The sequence below is a fragment of the Ictalurus furcatus genome, chromosome 15 (assembly GCF_023375685.1).
Source record: "Ictalurus furcatus strain D&B chromosome 15, Billie_1.0, whole genome shotgun sequence".
NCBI classification, from domain to species: domain Eukaryota; kingdom Metazoa; phylum Chordata; class Actinopteri; order Siluriformes; family Ictaluridae; genus Ictalurus; species Ictalurus furcatus.
In genome coordinates this window covers 3210866-3217424 of record NC_071269.1, presented here as the reverse complement: position 1 = coordinate 3217424, position 6559 = coordinate 3210866, and positions in this window count along the sequence as shown.

The following is a 6559-nucleotide window of genomic DNA, read 5'->3' as shown; positions in this document are numbered from 1 at the left end:
GTTTGGTTTGAGGAGACAACAGGCCTCAGAAATGCTCTCCAAACAGACCAAATCGGTATGTTTTTCCTATTCATGCCTTTATTTTTCACCTAGTGACATGCATCATGAAAAAAGGCTTAGTTGTTTTTTCCCCCCCCCTTTCTTTTTGGATGAATATCTTTTTTTTTTTTTTTTAAATGACCTAAGATTCCTTATACCAACGCTTAAACAATCTCGACACCAAGTCTTAATCATTGCCCAGGAACTGGCTTCATTTATTTCTTATATTTATACACGATAATATAAATCCTCATGCACTTGTTCTTTTTATGTAACACCTGTAGGCTTTGTCCTGTGCAGTCATACATATCAAGGGTTCTCAAACTTTTTGTATCCAGGACCCTCTTTAACTGTAAAATAAATTCCATGGACCTCCTCAGTAAAGATTTATTTCAAGAACTTTTTCTTTTTAAAAATGTGTACGATAATATTCTGTCTAATAATTTTTTAAAAACTTTTTTCCACTGGACTTTCCACTGATTGAACACAATAGCTCGATATGGACATTGTTTTTAGTGTTGCGGTTTGGATTGAACCTATTCAATACAAGTGAACTGTCGAGCAGGGTAATAACTGTACTGTACGAAGCTAGTAATAAACATAATAACTTTCATGTTGGTGGTTTGTGATTTGTAGTGCTGTGACTCAATTTAAAATCACTGACCACACTTTGAGAACCTTCGAGTATTGAATATATTTCTAATTGTGGTGGTGTACTTCCTGATCTTAACAGAAGGGGGCAGACTGTATATTAACTACAGTTAATTAAGTACTAAATATAGAGTATTATGTAATCACGAGCGAGAAGCGTTTTGCACCTCAATAGGTGACGAACGCTTTTAAAGGTTATTTGGGAAGCTGCATGGTGAACGGAATGAAGTGCAAGTCTGCTTCTAAAAGCTGGAGATCTATAGTGTTGCAAGTATGAAGTGTAGACAGCGGTCAAGCCAGCCACAGTAAAAACTGTGTGTATACTGTTCAGTGTGGTCCACAAGTCTGAGACCGTTGGAGAAAATGCTTTTATTTTGCATTCTTTTCTAATTTAATACAACCATTTTCATTACAAATTCTATTATTTACAACAGCTTGAGTGAAAAGCAGAATCTTTAGTTTCTAGAGTTTCTTAGTGTTTGGTTTGTCCCCTTTTTTGCTTTAATGACAGTGTGCACTCGAGCTGGCATGGACTCCACAAGTTTGTGCAAAACCTTATGATCCGTTATATATATCAAATCAGCCGGAGTGTCGTCTCGTAAACTTCCTTTAATCGAAGCGATTAGGCGTGAGGAAAATCAAACCTTTTGTACAAAGCAGTTAACAGGGTCAGTATTTAACACATTTACACTGGGACCAAGAAACAGTGTAGAATCTTGAATATTAAATACTCAAGATATTGGGCATTTATGTTCTTGGTTTGAAATGTTTCAATGTCTCCTGCCTTGAATCCCAATGATAATTTATGGAGGATTTTGAAATTGCACGCCCACCAGAGGGACCCTTGTAACACTGGGAAACAATTTGCCACGAGGATTGGACCAAAACTGAAACACAACGCTGCAAAAACAAATTTCTTCTTACCGTAGACGTCTCGAAGCTGTAACAGCCAACAACAGCTTTACGACAAATTAGTAGTGACGGTCATTTGTAGTGTCCTGAGACTTTTCCCCGTATCAATTTAGCTTTTTCAAACATATGCTTCTTCATGCTTACGAACACAAACTTCATATTTATAAGTGCACACTCACGAGACATTCCTTAATTTACTTAATACTTAATTTTCCCTCACTGTATCAGGGTTGCCAGTTTTGACTTCCTGGTTGGAGCGGAATGAATCAAATGACCTTTTCTGCTGTGCGGAAATGAGAATTATGGAGGTAAAATGCGCTTTTTTCCATTTGACTGTTTCTTATTTCTTCCACACCAGGCCCTTGTCTTTGCCTTCCATTGCCGTCACAATCTTTCATGAAAGTCCCCTTGAAATCAAAATGGAAGATTTGTGGCTTTTAGTATGAATATGTCAGCCTAAAGGTTATCTAGTGTGCTCCAAAACAATGACAAAATTCACATTTAGAAGATGTATGCATTCAAAATGTACAGTCTCTCTACCACCGATACGGATCAACAATTTTAATAACATCATCCTGTACTTCAGTTTCTCATCAGATTTTCTGTCCAATCAAAAGCTCTCTAGAGTCTGAGGTGTCCCGCCCCCAACATTATAAAAATCCATGGTACTAACTGTCAAGTACAGCTTAGCCCAGCTAGTTACCACAAACCTGCGTTACTGTACCGGTCACTTTGTGTAGAAGCACACCTTCTCTCCCTGGAACAACGGTAATATCACTTTCAACAAGAAGTCACTGTACACGGCGAACTGGTTCCAGCGTAACATAGTAATTGCAAACCAGCTTATTGACAAGAATGGGCAATTATACACTTGTAAATGAAAAAGACTTTTTTAAAAATAATTAATGCTATCCCCGGTGGCATACTAACTTTAAGCAAATCTTCAGAAACTCCATTATTGTCAGATCCAATCCTCCATGCAAATCAAGATGGCTTAAACCTCACCGTTTATCATCTAAACCTCATATATTACCTTCTGTAACACTGATCTTAAGGTATACTTTAAAACCCTTTCATACATTAGAATACGAAACAAGAAACTTTTGAAAACTGCTTTTCAGATTCATGTAACATGCCCAAACATTAATATGTTCTTTACTATTAGCCCAGGCTGTGGAGTAAACTAAACGCTATTGGCTATTTTAAAATGGAAGCTGAGCCACTCATTATGTCCCGCCCCGACTTCCTGTTTCGGATGAAATTACATCCACACAACAAATAACGCCGTGCGTTTCAAGGCACTTCACGGGGACTTTAAAATACCGTTCCTGTCTTCTCCAATGACTTTACCCGCTCTCTTCTTCCAATACTTTAGAATACTTATCTGCAATCCTACTGATCGCAACTGTTTTTCAAATCTCAGTCAAACTGGTTACATTTCCGATAAAGAAAGAAAGAAAGAAAGAAAGAATGAATAATAGCTATTTTAGACATGTAAATCGAATGATTTGTGTGCACAATGTCTCAACAGCTCTGTCTCCGGTGATCGCGGCGCAGGCGGCGCTTAGCCGCCGCTTATATACGGTGACATTCACAGCGTGAGAGTTGGCAGTCCTGCTGTATACAATAATTTGCCACAAACCAACGTGTGCTAATAGTGGCTATTATATCTAGGCTAGCTTAATTATAGGATTGTCGATAAAGACGTCCTATTCTTTCCTCTAAAAAATTTTTCACTCTTGAAAGTAAAAAAAAGAAAATCGTGCTCACCTCAGAGTAGAGAAAGGAAAATGACCTCAGAACATGAAGGAACACATTTCTCAGCTAGCACCTCTGGTGTTCGGAGGTATGAGCAGTAGTGATGGGAAGTTCGGATCATTTTACCGACTCGGACCTTTGAATCTCGTTCAGGAAAATGAACGAATCTTTTTTCCGAGTCATTTCGTTCATTTCAGCAGAATATAATTAAAATGTGTCATGTTAAATTCCCCAACACATCTACTACTTACGCAAACGTCGATCACATTTGGAATAAAAATAAACTATAGGCTAATGCAGCCAAGGCCGAATTACGAGGAAAAGAAACGATTAATGAATAGTCTAACGTTAGGTCTTCAGGCTATGCAGTCTGTTAGTTCACCTCACCTCCCGAGCCGAGTCGTTCTTTCGTCACGTCACATTTGATTCGAAACGATTAGTTCACGTCTCGAGTCTTCGGGTCCGAGTCATTCGTTCATCTCGTGACTCGTGACATAGTCTGAATGCAGTGGGGCTGTGACGTGATGAACGAACGACTCGAACCCGAAGACTCGAGAGGCGAACTAATCATTTCTGTTTCCGGTACTGCACGGTGCATTGCCTATGGGGCGGTCACCGGAAGAACGCACGACTCGAACCCGAAGACTCGAGACGTGTACTAATCATTTCTGTTTCCTGTACAGAACCTATGTGGATGTTGCAGCGCGTGCGCGGTCAAAAAGGAACGAATCACTCTCCGAGACAACTCGTCGTTCCCGAGTCATATTAAAGATTCGTTCAAAATGAACGAATCATTCATGAACGACACATCACTAATGAGCAGTGACACATTACCCCGCTGTCCCCTATATTCCTGTAAATAAACACTCATACTGTGCGTCAGTTTCCCGTTTGTCACTTTGAAAAAATATAAACGCAAATTTCAGAAAAGGCTGTACGATAATGTGAGCGTTCCTATTTTCGTACACTGATAAAAAAAAGCAAAGCTACATTCCTAAAATCCCTTTTCCGTCCGTTTTGTTGTCTGCTTTACTGAGCTGGTGGGAAAAACATGGCATTTTGTAAGTCTGTTTTTAGCAGCGGGCTGGAAAGATAAATACTCTGCTCTCTCCAGAAAAGCCCGCGGTATGACATGGTGGTTTTCAGCTTAATTGCATGCCTGCCCGAAGCTTAAATGTGATAGCACTGAAAGCGAACGCAAATGCTTTCTAAAGTTCCCTCCCAACCGTCTCCATAGAGATCCAACCGGAAATAGGCCTCCCATAGACTGAGACAAGGGCTACGTCCCAAATCACACACTACAGGATGTCACCTCATTACCTGTAAAGTGAGATGGAAAATTATTTTTGTTAATTTACTTAAACTTCCGAGAGAATTTTTTTTTTTTTTACTCCTTAGATTTCCATTATGACCTTTGAAGTACCTTTTGTAGTTGCTGTTTTCATTGTTAGTAATGTGTCGTCTTTCATAGGAATTACAGATTCATACGTGGTGCTGTGATTTCTTCTCGTACTAAATTGTTTCAGAAATTAAAACAAAATCTAAGATAAAGCAAAGGCAACCCGAGTAAACACAAAATACAGTAGTTTTCAAATGATAATGTAATTTATTGAAGCAAAAAAGTTATCCGATACCAACTGGGTCTGTGTGAAAATGTATTTTCCCTGTAGTTACTAATTCCACAAAACTATGTAACTGCACTGATGATGTGGTTCAGCTGGACTAGACACAACCAGACCTGATTACTGCAAACCCTGTTCAATCACATCAACACTTAAATACAACTTTATCAACAGCATGAAGTTGGTTAAAAGATCTTACCCAGTAACACACTATGGTAAAGTTGAAATAAATTCCATAAATGATGAAGACGGTGATTGAAAGACATCAGTCTGTGAAGGGTTACAAAGCTATTTCAAAGGCTCTGGGACTCCAAAGAACCACAGTGAGAGACGTTATCTCCAAATGGAAAAACTCAGCACAGTAGTGAACCTTCCCAGAAGTGTCCGACCTTCCACAATTCCTTCAAGAGCACAGCAAGGACAACATCGAAGGACCTACAGGCCTCTCTTGCATCAATAAAGGTCACTGTTCATGACTCCACGATCAGAAAGACACTGGGTAAAAATGGCGTCCATGGAAGAGTGACGAGGCAAAAACTCTGCTAACCCAGAACATCATTAAGGCTCGTCTGAATTTTGCCAAAACACAGCTTGATGATCCTCAAACCTTTTGGGAGAATGTTCTGTGGACTGATGACTCGAATGTGAAACTGTTTGGAAGACAGGGATCTGTTACATCTGGTGTAAACCAAACACTGTATTCCACAAAAAGAACATCATGGCTACGGTGAAGCATGGTGGTGGCAGTGTGATGGTGTGGGGATGATTTACTGATTCAGGGCCTGGGAAACGTGCAGTAATTGAGGGAAACATGAATTCTGCTCTCTACCCGAAGATCCTAAAGGAGAATGTACGGTTTTCAGTCTGTAAATTGAAACTCAAGCACAACTGGAAGACAATCATCCAAAGCATAGGAGTAAATCCACCTCTGAATGGTTCAAAAAAAGCTAAATGAAGGTTTTGGAGTGGCCTAGTCAAAGTCCTGACTTGAACCAATTGAGATGCTGTGTCAAGACCTTAAACGGACAGTTCATGCTCGAAAACCATCCAGTGTGGCTGAACTAAAGCAGTTCTGCAAAGAAGATTCCACCACAGTGCTGTGAAAGACTGATCTCCAGTTATCAGAAGCGTTTGGTTGCAGTTATTACTGCTAAAGCTGGCACAACCAGATTTTAGGTTTAAAGGGGCAGGTAGTTTTTCACATGGGTGACAGGTGTTGGAGAACTTTTTTTTGTTGTTGTTGCTTCAATAAAAAAAAGTAAAAAATAAAATCTGTACTGTGTGTGTACTCAGATTGCCTTTGTTTTATGTTGCATTTCGTTTGATGATCTAAAACTATTTAGTATGAGATATACACAAAAACCAGAACCAGAAATTAGCTAGCTAGTGATGCATTGTATGTTAGTTTGTTCAATTAGGTAGCCAGTTAAGTTTTGTAAACTAGCTTGTTAAATTAGCTAGCTAGTGATGTTTTGTTTTCATTGCTAATGTGCCTCAGCATTCATTCCAAAATATGTATTCCTCATTAACTAGCAAACCAAGTTCTAGAAGTACTCAAGTTCTCAAATTTTCTTTGC